We start from the raw sequence: 23,137 nt of genomic DNA on the forward strand, positions 1-23,137 counted from the left end.
AATAAATTCCATTTATATTTTTATATTTTACAGCACTTGCTACCCTTCTCTTTAAAATTTACCCTATTCATAAGGCGATAAGTTCATTTCTTTATCTATGTTTATTTATCATTCCTAGTGTGCAGAGCATTCAAAGTACACTGAATACTCTGAGTGTAAAAAGAATAAAGATCCTAGTCTGTAAGGAGTTTGCAATTCATTTCAACAAAATCTATTAAGCTCAGCAGTGAAGATATACGGATGAGAAAGTTATAATACCTATCCTGAAGGAATGAACAGTCAGTTCTTAAGGAGGACTATTATTCTTTACCCAATTCCATTGTGTGGGTTTTTTCCCCACACCATCCAGCAATTTTCTGTCACCAGCTGGGTATCCCATGATTCAATTCAATTCTGACACTATCTATCCGGAGATAGCATCAGATTAACAGTTCAGTCCAACAAGACTGCCCTCCACTTCATATGCCAGTTGCAAGTCCAGGTTGTCCCATGCTTCTGACCTGCTGGCTATAAATCAGAGGTTTCCATGCGCACCCCCCTTGGGTTTGACTGATTTGTTAGAGCAGCTCACAGAACTCAGGAAATGAGTTTACTCACTAGATTGCCAGTTTGTTACAAAGGATATTTTTTAAAATATGCAGTAACAGTCAGAAGAAGAGATACATAGGGCAAGGTCCTAAACAAAGTAGCTTCTGTCCTCATGGAGTTTGGGACCTGGCACAGACGATGTGGAAGTGTTTTGGTTCATGGAAGCTCTCGGAACCCTTTCCTTTTCATCACAACAGGCTTGAATGATTAAATCACCGGCCTAGGATGATTGAACTCTATCTCCAGCCTCTCTCCTCTCCTTGGAGGTCAGGAGGTGGGATTAAAGGATCCAAACTTCTAATCATGTGGTTGGTTCCCCTGGCAACCAGACCCCACCCTTAGGTGATCTAAGGGCTTCCCAAAAGCCACTCATTAACATAACAAAAGACACTTTTATGGCACTAGTCACTTAGGAAATTCCTAGGGTTTTAAGATCTCTTGTACCAGAAATGGGGATGAAGACCAACTATATATTTCTTATTATAAATCATAATATCACAATTACCTACAATGTAAAGAGACTGTTAAAATCCAGTGAAATAGTTAGCATAGTGGTTAAGAGCATAGACTTTTAATCCAAATTGCCTGGGTTCCAAATCAGTTATTTCATTTACTGGGTGCATGGCCTTTGAAGAGTTACTTAACATTTATTTGCTCAATGGGGAAAATAATAGAACCTTCCTCATAGAGTTACTTTGAAGTTTAAGTGATTTAATAGGTTCTTTTATCTAAAGAACCTAGAACAATGTCTAGCACATAGTAAACACTATATGTATTAACTATGATTATAACAGAAGAATTGATGCCAAGCAGGGCCCTGTGCGGCTCCTGGGCACAGGGGCCTTTTTGTCCCCCGTTTCTCGTAGGCAAGACTCCAGCTTCCATGACTTTTCCTGAGTTCCAAAGGGCAGATTCGAACAGTTGCTAATCAAGGGAGGAGCAGCCAGGAAACCACCTGAGGTCAGATTAAAGGGACCAGAGAAGCTCGTCAAGATTAGAAGACCTGACCACTTGAGACCCTGCACACCCCCTAATCTTGCCAGCAACCCCACCCTTTTGAAACTTTGTGGAAGAAAGAAGAACACAAGACTCTTACTCCCTTGATCCTTATCACATACCTCTGACCACGAGTCCTGACTCTATAACCTCTCCCTATTCCTCAGTGAAGTGGGCACAGTTCTTGAGTTGCTAGTTGTGTTCCCTCTTTTCCTGGTAAAGAAATAAAGCCACTCTTTCTTTCTCCTCCATAACTTTGTCTCGTATTTCTGTTTGGCATCGGTGCACAGAAAGCCAAGATTTTGGCAACAGAATCTGTTACCAAACCCAAGTTTGTGTGCCCAATGCACAGGGAGGCCAGACAAATGGAAACATTGGAGTTTGGAGCAGAGAAAGGTATATTGCAGGGCCAAGCAAGGAGAACAGGTGGCTCATGCTCAAAAAACCCAAACTCCCTAATGATTGTCGGGGAAGAGATTTTTTTCTTTTTTTTTTATAGTTCAATTTCTGTAAGGACAGTATGTTGTGTGGCATTTTTTAAAAAATTTTTATTTATTTATTTATTTATGACTGTGCTGGGTTCTCGTTTCTGTGCGAGGGTTTTCTCTAGTTGTGGCAAGCGGGGGCCACTCTTCATCGCGGCCTCTCTTGTTGCGGAGCACAGGCTCCAGACGCGCAGGCTCAGTAGTTGTGGCTCACGGGCCCAGTCGCTCCGCGGCATGTGGTATCTTCCCAGACCAGGGCTCGAACCCGTGTCCCCTGCATTGGCAGGCAGACTCTCAACCACTGCACCACCAGGGAAACCCCTGGGGAAGAGATTTTATAGGCAAAATCTGGGGGGAGGGCTGCAGAGTATGTGACTTTCTTCTGGTTGGTTGGTGGTGAGGTAACAGGGCAGTGTTCTAGGAATCTCAATCTTGAGCCTTCTGGTTCCAACCAGTCTGGGGTCTCAGCGTCCAGTTACCATCTTCCAGCTGGGTGGGGGCCTTAGTTCCAGTAGAAGAACTCAAAGGTATATTGTTATGTATATTCCTTGAGGAGGAACTAAGATTCTGCTTTCTTGCTGCACTATTGTTTCTTGACTGCTTTTCCTTTGTTTCTGCATTCCCTTACTTCCCTGACTTGCAACTGTTTGAAACTGCCCTTTGGAATTCAGGGAAGGTCTAGGAGACTGAAGCCTTTTTCCTACAATCTAGAAAAGGAAAGGCTTTTGTACCCAGGATGACTCCACAGGGTCCTGCTTGGTTTCAAATCTATGATGTACTATGGGGGCAAGGAGAAGGAAAAGGCTAATTTAGTCTCAGGCTGGAGAAGAATCTCAAAAGAGCTGGACTTTGCAGACCAAGGAGGAGATATGTGTATCAAATCATATTTGAGAAACTTTACCGACGTGTCAGTTTTTAGAGTGTATAATCTGGATGAATCCTTTAGCATGAACTCATCATTCAGAGCATGACTCCCTCCCAGATGAGTATATTTATGCCTGTTGGGGTCTTAAATGAATAGCTAGATCTGACTTGAAGCAGCTGTATTATATCCAGCTTAATGCTTACAACTTGGTTTATAATCCCCTCCCCTTTTTAGATCACACTTATAATTATAATACAGTTTAAGTCCTTATTCAGAAAAAAGAAGAGGATTGACTCACACTTTAGACATTTTCTCTCCATGTTACTAGTTTTAAAACTTGCTCAACTTAGTAATAACAACCAGTGGTTCCTCCCCTGAGGGTCTCATGGTGGTTTCCTCAAATTGAAACCGAGCAGGACCCTGTGGGACCCTCCCAGGTACAAAAGCCTTGTTGTGTCACTGTCCCCACCTCCCCTACCCCCCACTTCTTGTTTGCAGGAAAAAGGCTTCAGCCTCCTAGAACTTCCCTGAGCTCCAAAGGGCAGATTCAAACAGTTTGTGATTAGGGAAATGAGAGAATGCAGAAACAAAGGAAAAGCAGTCAAGAAACAATAGTGCAGCAAGAAAGCAGAATCCTAGTTCCCCCCTCAAGGAATGCACATAACAGTACACATTTGAGTTCTTCTAGAACTAAGGCCCCCCATCCAGGTGGAGGATGGTAAGTACATGCAGAGACTCCAGACCAATTTGAAGCAGAAGGTTCAGGATTGAGGTTGTGGGAACACTGCCCTGTTACCCCACCACCAACCAACCAGAAGAAAGTCACACACCCTGCAGCCCTCCCCCAAAATTCTGCTTACAAAAACTCTTCCCTGAAACCCGTAGGAGAGTTCAGGTCTTTTGAGCACCAGCCACCTGTTCCCCTTGCACGGTCCTTTCTCTGCTCCATTTCTGACGTTTGGGTTTATTTGGCCTCGCTGTGCATCAGGCATATGAACTCACCTTTGGCAACAAAATGAGTCAACAGCATTAGCTCCAATGGCAGGAGAAAAAGATGTCTAAATCACACATCAACGTTCAATTGTCTAGTTTAGCTAAAAGAATATGAAAGATCAAACAACTTCTAAGAGGCCTTTTTCCAGATAAGAATGAAAGGATTTATTAATCCACTGAAAAATGACTGCCTTTTCTCTATAAAAAAAGATTCTTTGCTCTTTGAAAATGAGAAACTGTTAAATTCTCAATTTCATTCCCAGGGATTTTCATAATTTCAGACTTTATTGTGGGTGAGTGTGCGCAGCATTTGGAAGGCTACAAGCAAAGGGAAGAAAGCTGCAGAAAAACACCAGCTTTTGGCATTTGCCCCAGGGCTTTGCAACCAAAGCACCACCGCTTCTTTTTGGGGTGACTACACCCTCTCTTCTCCAGGCACTGTGGTCTCTCCTGTATATATAAGAGCATTTGTCTCTCTGACAAAGTTTCATTGTCAGGGAGTTTCTAGGTAGGGATCTCTGAGTCAAAATTCCGAATTATATGTATCCACCTACCCTTATAGTATAATTACTCTCTTGGGGCTTTTAAAAAATAACTACATACATAAACAGTTTCACAACTGCTTAAGTGAGTGGTAAGATTAGTAGGCAAACTCCTAGAGAAATTATGCAGGTGACAACAGTTATTAATGTACACACTGCTAAAATGTTTGCATGTTGTCATGATGGCACCGAGGGACAAAGTTTGAAGATTTCATCAACATGATGTTATTGGCTTGGCACTTCAGAACAAAAATAAAGGAATTTCTAAGGGTTGCTGCCTTAGCTGAATGATGCCTACTTTGGGGTTTTCCCTCATAAAGAACATTGTGCAGTATTTTGGGTGGACATTAAAGAATTTTTCCTTTAAGAACCACAACTAAAATTACATTCTGATAGCTGCTTTATTATGTCTATATGATAACTATTCATCAACAATTTTTTTCTCTACTAATTTTGAGGCAGCAGATCCATGGGCTCTGGCTAGGCATTTAAAACTGGCCTCCTGCTTACATTTCTTGGGGCGAGAAAAAGGTGGGCTTCAGGCTGGACACTTACAACTAGCCTCCTGTTTGCATTTCCTGAGACAGGAGATAGGTGGGCTCCAGGTTAGATATTTACAACCAGCCTCTTGTTTACACTTCGAAATAGAAGTAACAACAGAAACAGGGTAAATAGCCAGGCTTTGTCTTCCGATGACACTTTAAGATAACAGTCATGGCAGGAACAGAGAGGGGCTAAACCTTGTTTGAGTAAAGCATCAAGAGGTCATATATTTCCCATCCTGGGGCAAGGGACACTACACATGCACAGAAAGGCTCCTTGGGGTTCAAAAAGTAAGGGGCACCATCCCATAATATGTGATGCCAACGGCCCCCCCCCATAGGTATCTGGGCTGGAATCCATCTTGGAAAAAGTGGCACACCCATGTTGGGAAGGGTCCTAGGGCAGGTCAGGTGTGGAAAAAGAAACCAGATAATTGGCCAAAGGTAAACAAAGACCTGAAAGAACTGCCCTGTATAAATGAGACACACTCTGTCTCTCTGGGTGTGCATCTCTGCCTTCTGTTTTAGCTAAACCATCTGTTTCTCTGTGTGCTCTCCCACTTGTTGTTGTACTGTGTCTCTAATAATAAACTTTGTACCTATTTTTTACAGTTTTTGCATCCTCGAGAAATACATTTTTCATGGGGGGCAAGAGCCAGGGAAAATTTGCTTCTAGCCTTTAGCCCTTGCTGGTCTAGCGGTTAGGATTCCTGGTTTTCATCCAGGCCACCCAGGTTCAATTCCTGGGCAGGGAGCTAAGATCTCGCTTCACGCCACCGCTCACTGCTGCCTCTCCGAAATCAATTTCACTTTGGTCAAATATTTCCCAGAATGAAATTAGAGGACAGGAATTTCCTGCATATGAGTAAGTTCATTTATTATGAAACAATACACATCATAGACTATTAGAATTGAGAAAGACCATAGAAATATTTATTTTACTAATGAATAAACAGTTTGGTCCAGGAGATGAAGTGATTTGCACATTCTGGTGGTGTAGGGCCTGCAAATTTCCTGAAGTTATTTCTGGGCCTTTTACCTTAATTTCTAACTCAAATTAACATTATATAAGTGATCAGACAGTTCATGGAACAGGGCTTGATACTACGAATAAATTGGGCTTGCTATCTCCGTTTCAAATGCTTTCTAGCTGTCCGTCTTTCTGGCCAGATGGAGGGTAGGACTTGGTCTAGCAGCTCAAGGTAGTACACGTGGTGAATTTGCCTAAGTGTGAACTATAGCTTACCCAGCTGGGCCCAGAACATCCTTCTACACTGGTAAGGTAATACTTCTGCCTTTGCTGATTCATCATTTTTAATAGAGTATTTAAGCCTTTTTATTGTGCTGGTCTCCTAAATTCCATCTTTTTATGCTCCCAGCATTCAGGCTAAAAAAATAAACAATTTCATCACCAAAGTCTTTTTAGGAATAAAATAATTATTACTTTTTTCTTATTCTATGTATCTATTGTAAACATTTGAAAAATTACATTAAAATAGAAAGAAGAAGAAAATCACTTGATATGGGATAACCAAATTTTTTGGAGGAAAAAGAAATTTTGTGTTTGTTCTTAACCTCTAGATAGTAAATAAATGCTCATTACAGAAACTTCAGACAATACTGATAATCAAAATAAGTTAAAAATTTAGAAGTCATGTAAAGATAGCCACTATTATATTCTTATTTGTGTTTTGTTTTGTTTTTCTGTGTGTGTGTGTGTGTGTGTGTGTGTGTGTGTGTGTTTGTGTGTTAATTTGGGACTTGATGATTTTTCAGATCTAAATAATATCAAAATAATAATTTAAAAAGTACAAGCACCCCAAATAAAAATCTGAGCAAGCCTAGTGCTTGTTTCCACAGCAAATATACTAAAATTGGAACCAGACGGAGATTAGCATAGCCTATACCACGGATGACACATAAATTTGTAAAGTGTTCTTTGTTTTTCAGTTATGCAAGATAAATATTACACTTCAATAAAGGTGGGAAAAAAAAGTCCTAGCTTACATTTTTTCATAACAAGGCTGGCCTTTAATGAATTGTGACAGTGAACTAATCCTTTTTGACATGGTGCCATTGCTATAGCTATAAACATAGGTGTCATAGCAGATGTTGGCTGCGGAAGTTCCTGAGCTGCTGAGCGCACCCTCATCAGCTTTGTTTACGTGGGTGAGGTGCTTTTCTCTGTGCTCCACACCCTTGCCTCCCTGCAAGATGCATCTGAAGGCAGGATGCTGTCTTCCTCTTGACCTATATTTCTACTCTTGAATTGCAATAGAGTTGGGTCACCAGGAGTTCTGTCTTCTTCCTTGCCATCTGAGATTTGAATAAGGAGGAACCTCTCCTTGGGATTATGAGGATGTTAACAAAGGCCTCCAGGTGGAAAGCATTTGGCCTTGACATCATGTAGAAAAGAGAGGAGTAGTTGGAGAGACAGTAATTCTAGAATTGAAGAGTTTTAAAAAGAGGAGGAAGGATTTCCTCTCCACCTTCTATTATTCAACCAACAACCTATGAACATATGTACGGCTTTCAGAATGAGGAATTTAATACCAGAAATGTAAAACTAGAGGCCAGCTATGAGCTCCAAGGTTTAGGGGACCTATTTGCTAACCCTCTTTCCCTAAATATCATTTACAGAAGTAAGGGAAATGTATTTCCTTTTAAGAAAAGCAACCCTGGCAAGATAACAACTTTTCTATAGGAATCAGTCAATTCTATTTTTCTGTTTCTGATTGTCTCCAATTCTTTTTTTTTTTTTTAATTTTTGAATTTTATTTTATTTATTTTTTTATACAGCAGGTTCCGATTCTTAAACAACATCTTTTTTTAAAACTCTCCAGTGGTAGTATGGATTAAGCAGGTTTCATTGTCTCCATTGAAAATAAAGTATTGCTTAAGTGGAAAATCATGCCTTGTTTGGAGTACTTAAACGGTTTAAGCTAAGGCTTTCCAACCCTCTACTCCCCCCACCCCCGTGAGAGATATTAATATAGAAAAGTCTGCCACTCTGGTTTGCAATATTTATAGAAACTCCAACTGAGTGCTAGTTTACAAGGAAAGACATCTGCTTATTTTTTGTATTTGCATTTTCTGTGTTACCTTTTAGCATAAGATCTTATATATATCATTTTTCAGTAATAAAACAATAAATACTTATTGAACTAAGAGGTCTAATCAAGGGAAAACTTAATTTTGAGACTTGGAGGCAGAAAAACAATGTTACAAATCTTACTGATTATTTCATCCTTAGTTTGAACATTGGCCATAATTTAGTTGAAATATATGCATTTATATAACCAGTATTAAAAAAGGTTATAGAAAGATCCCCCAAATGTCTCAGCTTTCTCTTCTAGGAAGACTGTATACAAGCATTATAGAAAGTATATATTCCTTTTCACCTTGTAATATTTATCCTTCTGCAATGTGAGGGAGAAACTTTTAGATAGTAGGCTGATCTAAGAAAAAGTGATTTATTCTTTTGGCAAATATTTCTAATGCATAATTTACTTTGACATACCTCTCTGGATACAAGTCTGTATTGTGTGACGTAAATGAATATTTTCAAAGCACTTTTCAGAAGAAATAGCAAAATATATGTACCCATAGCACTTTTCTTAAGGCAAACTCTCTAGTTGCATACGTGCTGTGTTAGGCAAGTTTCCTATAATGGCACATGTCACACGTCAGGATTTTTGCCGAAGTTAGTTTCTACATATCATTCTGCATTTGTCACGCCTAATGTGAGCTTGTGTATACACAAGTGGCTGTGTCAGGACCATTTGGCAATTATTCCATTAAAAACATTGCTATACTGCTTTTCAAAAAAAAGGGAGGCAAGGCATAAATTATTAATGCACATCCCTTTCCAGAGGAAATGAAAGAGATATCTTAAATTATTTTAAAATCCAAGTAAGGATGTAAATTGATGAATAAATAGTGGAGAACAGATGAGAGAGTTTTCAGATAAGGAAGATCTGAATTCCTTATTTCTTTTCTTTGGACAAGATTTATGATCTATTTGTCTGGTTCCTCGCTGTGGTTGATTTGAGAGCAGAGGACATCTTGCCTTTGACTATTAACACTTTCCGGTCATCCTACTCCTTTTTTAGTAGATTGAAAGTATCCTGGGATGGTTTTAATCTATTTCTTGGTTGTCATCACCCTCATTTAATTTTACCTGTTGTTATTACCTCATAATGCCTGTGCCTCAGGCAGCAACCCTCACTTCAGCTGCCAAGGTCAGCAGACTACAGTTTGCCAAAGAGGGTGGCTCTCCTAGGCCCATACACCAAGTGTATCTAAGAGCCCAGCTGGGCTCTGGTGATAACTGGTAACTTCAAAGTTATCTTGTTTCTTCAGTTTTTCCAGTATATATATATTTTTTGCATACTCTCTAAAGTTATACATGATAATTGGAAAAATTTGAGAAGATAAAAACAAAACAAGAAAACTAGAATGTATATCAATTAGTTAAAAATAAAAAAACCAGACTGTAAAGAAAATAAAAACAGAAAGGAAGCATTTCAAAATACCATTGGATTAGTGTTTTCTTCTCCTCATTCTCTTCCTCTTTCTTTTTCTCACTTCCTCCTCCTCCTTATATTTCTTCTTTCCCTTCCTTTAAGTAATTTCTAAGATATCCAAGGGCAAGGCTATTCAGTTACAAAATATTCTACTCCTGACTAAGAAGAATATACATTCTCTCTCTCTCTCCCTCTCTCTCTCTGTCTCTCTGTCTCTCTCTCTCTCAATAGATAGATCTGTATATCCACATGGTAGCATGCAAATTTTTAAGATACATGTATAACATATTCTAGATTGAGTTCCAGCACAGACCATAGTGTTAGGTTCCCGCATTAGGAATACTTGTAGGAATAAATATTTGTTGCATGAATAAATGAATGAACCAATGGCTTACTGTGTGCCAGGTTCAGTGTCATTCTTTTAATGGATAATCTCATTGGGTTCCAACAGTGAAAAGGATGGGAAATGTAGCGTGTTAAAGAGACACTTGTTGACCTCATGGTGAGACCCAGCTCATAGATTCTACAGACCAAGGAGAGACTGTGAGACCTGAATCCCAACCAGTGCCTACTGCATGGTAGTAGGCATGAGCTTGGATTTTGTAGAATAGGACTGATCAAAAATTCTCAATTTAATTCTGCATCCTATGTACTTAATGTTTGAGATCTGTAACATTGTATTGGTGGTACAAATGCTTGTGCAATATTTCAGATATGCCCTATGAGTGCCAGGAAAGGAGTGAAGGTAGTGAATATTTCATTTGTCAATATTCCAAGAAACTATTGATTTAGGGAAATTTGTGAAAGAGCTCATAGTGTCCAGACATACAGTAGACCAATGAAGTACATATCTCTGAGTATAGCTAAAGTTCAAGTCCCTCAGTTAAATCAGCAATGCTTTCAGAGGTAAGTAAAATTTCTCCCTTCATTAATTGATATTTATGTGCCTATTAAATATGGTTATGCATTGCACATTCTTTGAACTTTTTAACCATCAAATTAAAAATTAATGTGATCCAATTAAAGAATAAAATTTAACCCTATCTCTTCAGTATATAGGGACACTAGGGAAACACAAAGAAACAATGTTATGTTATATCCTTATTATAGGACGCATAGAACAAAGATGGAAGACTGTGGACAATGTTATCATTTGCATTGTTTCACCATCATAATATTCTGTGACTGTGTTTTGACTTCCTGATACTGTGTGCCTACTTCTTTGGAAAACATAGTCCTAGCACTGTTGAAGTCAATGGATGTTGAGCCACTACTGTAGGTATTCTTTCTCTCAGAACTTTAGATAAATTTAGAATTCTTTTGTGTTCCCAATATCTGATCATCATTTGGTTTCCCTTTCCCCTGCCATTGTACTGGAAAATAATCCTTCCTGAAGTGAGTAATACAAGGAAGATGATACAGAAATATCCCATAGACAATAAAGTGTGTGAGGAGGACAGTAAATACTAGCAGATTAACTTGGAATAAACACATCGGTGGATTGAGCTAAAATTGGGAAGCCACAATTTGGTATTAAAGATGGCAGCCAGGAGTACATGACTGAATTACAAAGCAGGAAAGATTAGACAGAGAAAGGAATGGAATACAAATGATGGCCGTCAGTGAGAAGGCCAGGGTAAAATGAATTATGAACAGGAAAGAAATATTTTAAGATTGACACCATGGATCTTGAACTACAGCCAGAAATATATTGACATCTGTGAACACTGTGGGTCTAGGGCTGAGAATAAAGGCATACATGGTCTGGCAGACCCACTCTGATTTCTAGTTCTGGGATTTTTTCCGGTTCCACTCAATGCCCCATCCTCCTTAAAGTCCTTTGCATCCTACTCTCTTTCCCCCCTAAAAGCCCATAGTTTCTCTGATACTGCCTTCCAGAAACTGGGGTCTTGCCTTCAGAGTTAAGGTTCCCACTGGTAAGAACTCACAGAGGTAGTCACATTGCTGCCTGGATCTCTGCATATTGCCTACTGCCTACCTGTCATGCCTTGGCCATCTTCTGTTACCTTTTTCTCACCTGGGATTTGATTGTTTTCTTGCCACTATACTTTCCAGGTAGTATGTTCTACTTTGCTTCTCTGAGCAGACACTTGTGTAATGCTGGATCTGCCCCTACTTGCCTTTTGTTGGAGCTGGTGCTGGACCTGTGTTTTGGACTATCCCAATGGTAAACAAACCGTGGTCCTCATTCATTCATTCATTCATTCATTCATCAGACATCACTTATCCTCCTACTATGTGTTCAGCATTGTGCTAGGTACTTGAGATATAATGACAGAAATAACCATGGATGGACACAGGAACTCTCACATACTACTGATGGGAATATAAATTGATAAAGTACATTGGGGAGCCATTTGACACTATTTTGTAAAGTTGCACATGGACACTTTCTATTATCCAGCTATTTCCTCTCTCTGTTTACACTTATAAAAGCACTTGTTTCTCTGCATGTGCTGCACTTTCATTTACCGTATACTTATAGATTACACAAAATTTATAATCAGTAGACATTTTGTATAGGTACTTTTCATAATTATAAAATAAATTAAAAACTAGTCACATCAATAGAATGAATTTGTTAAAAATAACCCAACACACAGAAGTCTTGTTATCCTTTGCTTATTCTTTTCTGACACGTTGTAGTCTGTACGACATTGCACAGTTTGAGTTCACAATGACTCTTTAGTGACTTTCCATCAAAACTGAAATACTACTTCTCCTTGGATAATGATGTTCAGCTGGAGCTTCACCTCTTGTGTTTAAGCAGTTCCTTCCAAACAGAGGATACCCACCCCACTTCCACATTACACCCAATTCAGATAGTTCCCCTCCTGTCAAAATGCTCAGTCTTGAACTGCAGGGCAGCAGATCCTTCCAAATGCAAATACAAACATACAGACTTATATATTGTCAATTTTCTAACATACGGAATTCTCTTCTTTCTTGGCTGCGCCATGCAGCATGCAGGATCTTCCCAGACGAGGGATCAAATCCATGCCCCCTGCGTTGGGAGCGCGGAGTCTTAACCACTGGACTGCCAGGGAAGTCCCAGAATTCTCTTCTATACAATTCTATTATACATGTGTGCAAAATATTCATACAGATTAAACATTCATGACAACAGAGGAAAGTATAAGTTTTAAGATGTGAGAAGGTGTGACCCATATCTGAATCGGTGATACCCTGTAGCCATTAATTTTGTTACTGTTTTTATTTTTTTCCCTTATTTACTGACTCCAAAGGAAAATTGCTTGATTTCTGTTCTTTTTAAAGCCAAAGCCTGGCAACATGCCTTCTCAAGAAGTTAAGACTGAGTGAAAAACAAGTGAGAAAATGGTTGTAGGCAAATGTGAAGATGACCAAAAATTTTTGTGTCCAGATAATTACGGGAAAAGACTGTCTATCCACTTGCCAGATATTAGCACCCACTTATCTACCACACTGTTTGGAGAGTGTCCAGGATCCTGCCTCGCGTGTGACTAGGAGCTTTGCTGCAGTCTGGTCCCCCTCTGCAGCCTTCCCATCCTGCTGGCCAAGGGGATATTTGTTACCTTTGCTGCTAGTGAAGTTGATCAGACTGCCACTCTGCCTCTAACTACCCAGCTCCTAGGAGGGGACACTGTTCTTGTAATTCTCCATAAGATGGTTGAGACCCTGCTAGGACCTTTGCAAGGCTTGAGTGGCGTAGCAGTTGTGAACTCAAATGTCAACAGAGGTCTGGCTGGTAATGGAAAGGTGTGAAGGCTGTGTGGTAAGAAAAGTGGCCATGACATTTGGCTGCAATATCAGGAATAATATGGGTGAGAGTGGTGGTGAACTGGCTAGTACACGCCCGATTTAAAGGGAGAAGCTGCTATTTAGAGCCAACTGATTGTTGACCTGTGGGAACAAAGACTTAGTTTTGCCAGATCTGATTTTGCAAGAAAATTCTGAAAGTCATATTTTTAAATGAAACTTTATTTTTCAACACTGGTACCTGATTCTTTTTTTTTTTTTTTTTAAATGACACTGCCATGGCCAAATCAAACTTTTTTATGGGTTTCAATGGGACTATGGGCCACTAGTTTATAATCATTTACTAACAGCTGCCATCATAAGTAGCTACTCTTAGAACCCAAAGCCCAACTATACATCCAAGTCCCTGCACCGCAACCATCGGACTTCCGCGGGGCATGTGTCAACACACACACATATACACAAACAGTGCCTGTGAGTGAGAATTCCGTTCTTAACACGGGATAATCCGCATCCTTTACACTAATGGGATCTGGTTCCGCCAACTACTCGAAACAGTCATGGTGTTTGCCCAACTCCATCTCAAATAATACTTTATGTGAAAGGGCTGCATTATAGTCCAGATGTCAATGCACCAAATTCAATACAGTTTGCTTACAGTCTTGCCCTCAAGGTGAGGCAAAGGAAAGTTGTAACTGCACATATAATATGATTTCATCACCCGCCTGTGTGGGAACAAATTCATTTTTTAAAAAAAAATTTATTTATTTATTTGGCTATGCCGGGTCTTAGTTGCGGCATGCAGGATATTCACTGTGGCTTGCGGGATCTTTTAGTTGCGGTATGTGGAATCTTTAGTTGCAGCATGCGAACTCTTAGTTGCCGCATGTGGGATCTAGTTCCCTGACAAGGGATCTAACCCAGGCCCCGTGAATTGGGAGCACGGAGTCTTAGCCACTGGACCACCAGGGAAGTCCCCAGGAACGAATTCTTAAACAAAAATTATAAACACAACTTCTAAGACCAAAATAATAATTTTCTGGTAGAGGATAGGCTGAATCCAGATTTAAGAGAAACTATCTTCAGCTCTGCGGAAGCTGTCTTGCTAGTAAACCAAATTTATACAATTTTATATTTATATTTATAAACACTTAAGCCCAGTGTCAGACCTCTGATGGGGGCTGCTTCCCCACATTCAGGACTCTCCTCAAGAATATTGGAAAGCTACTTGTGTACAAGTGTAAAGGGCCCACCCAACTTCCACATCAGAATGCGGAAAAGCTGCATGCCACTTTCTAATTGGAAGTTTCTCCTGCTTCAAAATTTAAAGTTCACTCTTCATTAGATAGTTCCAGAAACTTGATTGAAGGCAAAACAAAAGTAGAGAAAGAACAATTCAGCCACAGAAGCAGAAACAAGTAGAGTCCCAAAGTTGACCTCCCATAGTAAAAAAACAGCATGATGCTAAGGAGAAGGTGAGAGGTCGCCTCTAGTTTTTGGATAAGCCAGCTATAGATACCCATTGTAGGGAATAAACACTGGGTACATTGGAACTCCATAACTAATGCCTTTCGTTCTGATTTCATGCTCACTAGAGAATATTCTGATACTTTGATTTTCCCAGTAGATTTGCCTCCCAGAAGAGAATGTGCTGGTCAGGCCAAACTGAAAAATATGTCCCACTTAACTAGATTGACAATATTTCTCATTGTAAATTAACAAACAAGTGTTCTGATTAAATACTTCAGTTACACAACTATATTATATAACTATACGTATAAATATATTGGGAGTGTTTTATGTATGTTACGTACTCAAATATTTGATAATTTGATTTTAAATAGGCATTCACAGATGGCAACATGGGTAAATTAAAATATCATCTTGTGTATTCATTTTAAACTTTTCTTTATTCATGGACTTGAAAAATGAAATTTTATTTCTATTTCTCAAATTAGTTTTCAAGGATAAATAAATTCACATTTCTCTATGAGCAGAATTTGCACTGCTGTTAAGAGGGAGGAATTGGAGAAAATTCACATTTATTGACAGCCTAGTATTGTCTGGCTCCTTAAATATATTATGTCATTAAGTATATTATGTCATTTATTCTGCACAATGACGTTTGGGTAAAAAAGGTATTCTTGGGGCTTCCCTGGTGACGCAATGGTTGAGAATCTGCCTGCTAATGCAGGGGACAAGGGTTCGAGCCCTGGTCTGGGAAGATCCCACATGCCGTGGAGCAGCTGGGCCCGTGAGCCACAACTACTGAGCCTGCGCGTCTGGAGCCTGTGCTCCGCGACAAGAGAGGCCGCGATAATGAGAGGCCCGCGCACCGCGATGAAGAGTGGTCCCCGCTTGCCGCAACTGGAGAAAGCCCTCGCACAGAAACGAAGACCCAACACAGACAAAAATAATTAAATAAATTAATTAAAAATAATAATAATAAATTAAAAAAAAAAAAAGGTATTCTTCTCATTTTATAAAAACAGGTTTAGGCACGTTTAGTAAAACTTGCCCTGAGTCACACAACTAATAAATTGCAAGGTTAACATTTAAATTTAAAGAAATTAAGGATTCTTTTATTTCTTCTGATTTATTATTGACACATTATAGCCTAAAACTCTAAAAGAACATATAATCTTGTGTGTTTTACTAAAAGTTTCAATCTGTCCTAACCAAGGTTTAAGTGGTATTTGAATGAACCAAATTGGGAGAGGTGGAGACTCAAGTCTGGCAGACATGTGAGATTGCAGAAGGATGGGCTTTACAGACAGGAGATTCGGCCAGAGACATTAGCTTTCACGTAAAGTTAAAACTTAGATCATTGTTTGTAAGTTGGTGGGGAGGCACAGGGGAATGGGTAGAAAATCAGCATATGAGCCGAAGGAACAAACTGAGTGTAGCTCCCAAAGAATCAATTTAGTTGCAAAGAAACAAACATATACATGCACACATAGTAGGCAATTGGCAGGAGGCCTAACGGTAGGATAGCTATATACTATATCTGAAATATATAAACTTATTTACATATTTAATGTTAAACTAAACTCATACAGAATTGCAAAACAAGGGCATCAAATTCTCAATTACTGTTTTCTCTGAAAATGGCTTTGTTTACCCGTTAATTGGACCAGGTATAGAATTTCAGGTTCAAAGTTTTTTTCACTCAGTGTTTTGTTCTGTTGTGTCATTGCAAGCAGTATGCTGATGAAATCTGTTTTTATTATCCTGTAAGGAATCTGTCTTTTCTCTCTAGTGGCCTCAAGACTTGCCTCTTTAACTTGATATCTAAGATTTCATCATCTAGTCTTTGTGTTTCTAATTTTGTGTGGCACTCGTGGCCCTTTTGAAGTCTCATGTCTCTGCAAAGTTTTGGAGAATGCTAGGTTGTTACCGCTTGAAATACTTCTTCTACCACATTCTCTCTAAATCTGCTGAAGGGTGTTATGCCTGGAGGTTACAACCAGAAAGACTTGATGAAGGTCTTCTGGGTTAGGAATGCTCCTCGTTCCTCTCAGTGTCACCAGCCCTCTAGCATGCTACCCTATTTCTCTGCAACTGGTGTCCATATTCATCTTTCCTGAAGGGAGGTAGATACTATTTGTCTTACAGGAGCGGGAGGAGAGAGATACGCTAGGGTTGACTTGCCTGGCTCCTCCCTTTGTGGTACTCCAACTAATCATCCTGTCAGTTGCACCTGGGTCTAACTCCTTTTCCTAGATTTTATCTCGAGGCATGGAGTGCTTGTGTTGATGGTCTTACCTCCTAGGTTAGAACTTTCCCAAGAGAAACTTGGACTCTGACCTTTCTCTTGTCTGCTTGTATTTTTGAAAGGTCAATTACTATTTCTGCAATTCTTTTTTTGTTTGTTTTTTACTATGGCTATTTTATTTATTTTTAATATATATTTCCCTTAATTTCTATGAATTTAGTGTAAAAGGGGAGATCATATCAAATGTTTACCATTTTGAAACTGGAAGTCTGCCCTCCATCCCCCTTTTTTTTTAAATTATTATATTTGTTTTGTACTTAATAATATGGTCAAATAATTACCCATGGAATTATCTCAAAAAATAAACTTAAAAAAACTAATTAGATTTTTCCTTTGTATTCCATATTTATTCCTTATAAACTTACCTCAGTCTTCATTCCCCAGATCTATTTTCCCCCAAACATACACATACACATCATACACTTATCATAATCATAAACATTTATTACAGGTAGATCTAACTATAGTTTGAAGACATAACTCTTCACTAAAGGATGATGGAGAAGCAATGAAGGCAGATCTGGTGGGTATGGTTGATAGCATTAAAACAGTTGACTTTTAACCTATGGTTAGTCATGGCTATGGAACAAAGATGGGTGAAACATTCATTCAGATTTTAAGTTATTTATTTATAGCTTGATAATATTTTTCCTTTTAATTTTTCCTAATGCCTAAATATTAGGGTTTAGGGGAAGAAATCATTTTCTTCAGACAAAATAACAGTCCCAAAAAGCAAAGTTTTTCTTATTTTCAAAAATATCATTTTTAAAGTTATTAATAGAATAGATCTATTATTAAAACATTTCTTTTTAACTGTAGGTATTTGGCATGGAGAGTTTAGTTGTATTCAACCTTGTTGATTTGTTCCTGCATTTGTGCAATTTTATTTATAGGTTTTCTTCAGTTCTTATATATCAAAAGCAAGTGAGAAATAGACTCTGTATGTGCATCTATTCTGAGTTTTTATTAACTGACTGAAAGAGGCTTTTATTTTAGAAAATAAATAGTATTTGTATTGTATCTATCCTCATAGCTATTATTCTACATCCAAGTAAGTACCTTGTTACAGCTCTCATCTTTTACCTCTCAAAGTAATGAAAATGAAAACGTTTATCATTTGACAACTGTCTCAAATCCTTAAGTATACCATACCCTAGATAAAATGTCTACTACTGGTAAGAAGAATGAGCTTTTTATGGGTATGATATCAAGAACTGACAAACAATATGGAATAATGGAGAACACACAAAGAGAGTTCCCAGAAAAAGTTCTTAGGGATTTGTATTTCTTGTGCTTTGAATATATTGATAACTAGCCTAAAGGAAAGGATCTCAAATCTCAGACCGGTTTATGGAAGGGACCACTCACTGTCATTATGGCTCCATGAGTATTCATGGAAAGTCCTGTTTGGTGGGACTTATGCCTTTTTCTTACATACAAATCCAAGTTCAATCATGCTTCTCTTTTACTTAGACCTCTTACTTCGATCCTCCAGGGTTCTCAGGAATGCTGCCCTGCTGCATCCTCAGCCATTCCTTTCACTAATTTCTCATTTGTTTCCTATCCTCATCCCTGATATAGTGGTTCTGATTTTTTGACACATTGTTCAAACCTCCTACTTTTGTCCTCAGCATATTCCCCAAACAACCTCTGCCTCACAGATCTTCTGTCTTGAAAGTCAGTGCTAATGTCCCCTTAGCCTGATCCAGCAATCTCTTTCTGATTCTCTTTATGGACTCAGATCTGTAGCCAGATGGCCTATGTCCTAATCCAGCTACACTATTTACCAACCGGGAGACTTGGGGTACATTATTTATCTTCTCTAGGCTTCTGTTTCTTTATCTGTAAAATTGGGCTAATACTTGTTGTGAGTGTTAAGTAAGCTAAACACATAAAGAACTTAGTATAGTGCTCAGCACACTATAGAAAGTTCTCAGTAATTGGTAACCATTATTGCTGTGGTTGTAAATTTTTCTCATTCATTTGTTCAGTAATATTTATTGAATTCCTATTACATGCTAGGCACTGGAGCTATAGAGAAAGGGGTCTAGTCCCTGTGTTAAAGAAGATCATAGTCTAGTTAGGAAAATATACAGGGAAAGAGAAAGTAATAATGATGTGAGATGAGAAATACATACAATGAGCCACCAAAATTGACATTGGACCTAGATTTACTGATATGGAAAGATATCCATAAAATATTGTTAAATAAAAAATAGATAAAAACCCATTTTTATTACATGTTCTATTATTTTTCCTCTAAGCAATGCTGAGCACCTGAAATACTTCAAGTACATGGTAGGTACTGGGAATACAGAGGTGAGTAAGACAGACATACATATGGAGTTTGTAAATTTGGTGGTGGGGAAACTGGTACTGAACACATAATTCCAAGTAGGATGCCTGCTATGAAGTAGATGTAAGAAATGCTATACCAGCTTTTCCAGAGCTAAACTAGATTAGAAAATCACTTCTCTGAAAATGTAACGTTTAAACTGAGATTTGAATGATAAATACAAGGTACTTCCATGAAGCGCTGGAGTAAAAGTGTTCACAGCGGAGCGAATAGAATGACAAACTCTAAGGTGGACAGAGCATGGTATGTACAAAGAGGTGAGAACTCCAATGTGGCATGAGGAGGAAGAGGTGGGGAGAGTGGCATATAGTAAGTATGGAAAGGTAAGTAGCGACCAGATCTTTCCTGGCTTTTACAGGTTATAGTAAGGGTATAAAATCTTTCCCTAAAGGCAATATGAAATTTTAAAAGACTGTTAAGGAGAGGAAAGGTTTGAATAATCTATAGTTTAAAAAAGATCATTGCCTGCATTGTGGAAAGTAAGAAGGGGCACAAACCACATAAGGAGGAGGATATATAGCAAAATGTGTTCACTTGTGGGCACAAAGTGAATATCTGGGATAGTAACAGATTTGACTAATTTGATTCTCTTTAAACTTGTTTTCTATATTTTTCTGAAAATTTCACAATGGATCAGTATCATTTTTTTAATAGTAAAAATCAATAAAACATATATTAAGAATGCTAATACAATATAATAGGTGCTATAGCTAAGGCAAGTACAGATTAGGAAGGACACCTAATCTAGACTAAAGGAGAACACCTACCTAGAAAAGGTGAAAGATGAATTAACTGCTGAGGGATGAGTAGTTCAGCCAGACTAAGAAAGGGAAAAGAGATCTTCTTAATAAAAAGCAAAGCATTTATAAAGATATGTTGATTAAAGGGAAGGTAGATCAGAGTGCAAAGTATGCCATGACCAATGATGTGGCTGAAGAGGCAGGCAGGGGAAAGGCATTAGATATTATGCTAATAAATTTAAAATTTATTCTTCAAATGGTAAATAGTAATTGAAGAAATTTTAGCAAGAGAGTGACATGGTGAGATTGGCATTTGAGAATGATCATCCTAGCAAGTGGGATAATGTACTGCATGAGAACAAGATCAGATACAGAAAGACCAATTCAGAGTTTGACTCATGTATTCAATAATAATAGTACCAAATGCCTCATAGGTAATAACTATTAGATCAGGCATTGGAGAAACAGTGGTAAACAAGGGAGCTCCAAGGTGCAGAATGGCTCATCAAGAATGTTTCTTCTACTTCCAAGAAAGCAAGTTAATGACATTGTATAGTACATGCTCTTAACAAAAGATCATTTTTCCCCCTTTCTTCTTTTAAAATAAGATATTTTATTATAGGTACTCTGTCTTTGGTGTGTTTTTATTTGTCCTTCTGAATCCACTGTCCATCCTTCACCTCTCTCTACCTTATTCTTATTCTTCTCTATGCCTTATTCTTATTCTACCTTTGTCCTGGGAGGCAGACCTGTTTAGACAACATTAATAGATTCTTACATCTTCTGACTTCCATTTAGTTTCAGCCAATAGGGAGGCATAGCAGTAGATCAGGGACGTGGTAAAGGATGAGGTAAGGGTACTTACCTCCTGGCTCCCTCCCTGCAAGTTTGCCTTCTGTGTCCTTCAACTGAAGGTCACTGCTCATCTCAAGCCAAATCACTCTATGTGACTCTTTCTCTCCTTTGACTTCTGGCCTAGGGGCTACAGCTTAGCTGCTACAAAATCTTGGGTTCCTGCATTATACCTTATAATTCCCCCACATCCACACCTTAGAAAATAGTCCCTTTATAAACAATCCTCCCTGAAAATAATCTATTTAGTTGTGCCATCTATTTCTTCTTGGGACCCTGATTGAGAGAAGAATGAATTCATTGTCTAATCCATGACTGATATTTTGAAACTTCACAGTAGAGTCTGACTCAGCTGTACTGAGGGATATCGTACAGAAAGCTTGGACTTGAAGAACACTGAGCTCAAAACATTGCATGAGGGAGGGTCTAAAATACATGACTTTATGTAGTTTCCCATTGGGCAGGAGGTGGGCGTTTTTGGTGGCACGTGAATTATGCTTGGTGAAGACTTTTAGAGCTATAAGCATGTCTCTGGATATGTGATAAGCAATGGAAGAATAGATAGTAGTGAATATCCACTATGGTTCTATTTTATGCCAGTAATTTTTCTTTTAATCTTATATTCATAAAATATTCTGGATTAGGACACTTGCTAATTCAGCAAGACTTTTATTAGAACAAAAGAGTATGATAGGACATAAATTTACCTGTCTGGGGACTTCCCTGGTGGCACAGTGGTTGAGAATCCATCTGACAATGCAGGGGACAGGGGTTCGAGCCTTGGTCCGGGAAGATCCCACATGCCACAGAGCAACTAAGCCCGTGTGCCACAACTACTGAACCTGCACTCTAGAGCCCACAAGCCACAACTACTGAGCCTGTGTGCTGCAACTACTGGAGCCCGCACGCCTAGAGCCTGTGCTCCACAACAAGAGACGCCACTGCAATGAGAAACCCGCGCACCGCAATGAAGAGTAGCCCCAGCTCGCTGCAACTACAGAAAGTCCACATGCAGCAATGAAGACCCAACACAGCCAAAAATAAATAAATAAATAAATAAATACATTTATAAAAAATAAAAAAAATACCTGTCTGTGCATGAAATCCAAAATGATATGAGTAATTGAGATTTTGACAACACTCACCTTAAATTAAGGCAAGTAACTGGGGAATTAGCACAGATGCATTCAAATTTAGTAGAACACAAATATTTGCAATATTTATGGTTTAATCATGTTCTTTTTATCATGATATGGTATTTGATATGACTATTGAAGTGACTATTCATATTTGAACTATTGTCCCTTTTCACATTTTCTTCACCCATACTAGGAGTCCTTAATAATGAATAAGAATGTTAGGGTTAAAAGAGAAATTATTGTCTAGTCTCTTTAGATAATCCTAATCCTAATCTCGTAATACAATATCCTTTTTGAAAAGATTGCATCCAGTCAAAGAATAATTGCTTAACATGACATATCAAGCTTAAATAACCCTAAATGGGACCTTCTCAATACCTGTCTTTCCCTACAATAAGCAGAGTTTCTTGAGAGGTCACTATTTTCTGACCCTTCTGAATGATGCATGAGTATACCAGGAAGACAGTCATAACAAACCTCTTGACACTGAGCCCTACCTTTTCCTGCAGCTCAGTGGGAAGGAACTTTGCATAGCATCCTATATGAGGTGGCAAAATTGTTCTAGTATTGGGTTATAGTAATCTTTTCCCTGATTAAGAGTGGAAAAGAAAACAGTACCATGTAAAACTTCCCATGGATTCACAAGAAAGAACTGCTATCTTGGTGTCAAACCTTGAACTTAGATAAAATTGTTTTGAACATTGTTGCTATCTTATTATAGTGGTCATTCAATGGAGGGGTCGTCCTGCCTTCAGAAAGGGTACTGATATTTAGATCATGTCCTTAATGGATTCATTGATAAAGAACTTCATGCATTTGATAGTACAAGAAGATTGCAATTAAACTTTGGAGATGTTGGAAAGGTATAAGTGCACAATAGAATACTGTATGGGTATTCAAAATGATGCTATAGAAATGAATTTGTTGACATGGGCAGATGTTCATGATATATATACTTAAGTAGACAAAAAGACTAAAC

The 23,137-nt window shown here is 38.5% G+C and overlaps 1 pseudogene; it reads left to right on the forward strand.

Moving 5' to 3' along the window:
- The first annotated feature begins 6,859 nt into the window (after positions 1-6,859).
- Positions 6,860-6,958, forward strand: LOC132366851 (U6 spliceosomal RNA; annotated as a pseudogene).
- Positions 6,959-23,137: the final 16,179 nt, after the last annotated feature.

The sequence above is a fragment of the Balaenoptera ricei genome, chromosome 5 (assembly GCF_028023285.1).
Source record: "Balaenoptera ricei isolate mBalRic1 chromosome 5, mBalRic1.hap2, whole genome shotgun sequence".
In the NCBI taxonomy this organism is placed as follows: domain Eukaryota; kingdom Metazoa; phylum Chordata; class Mammalia; order Artiodactyla; family Balaenopteridae; genus Balaenoptera; species Balaenoptera ricei.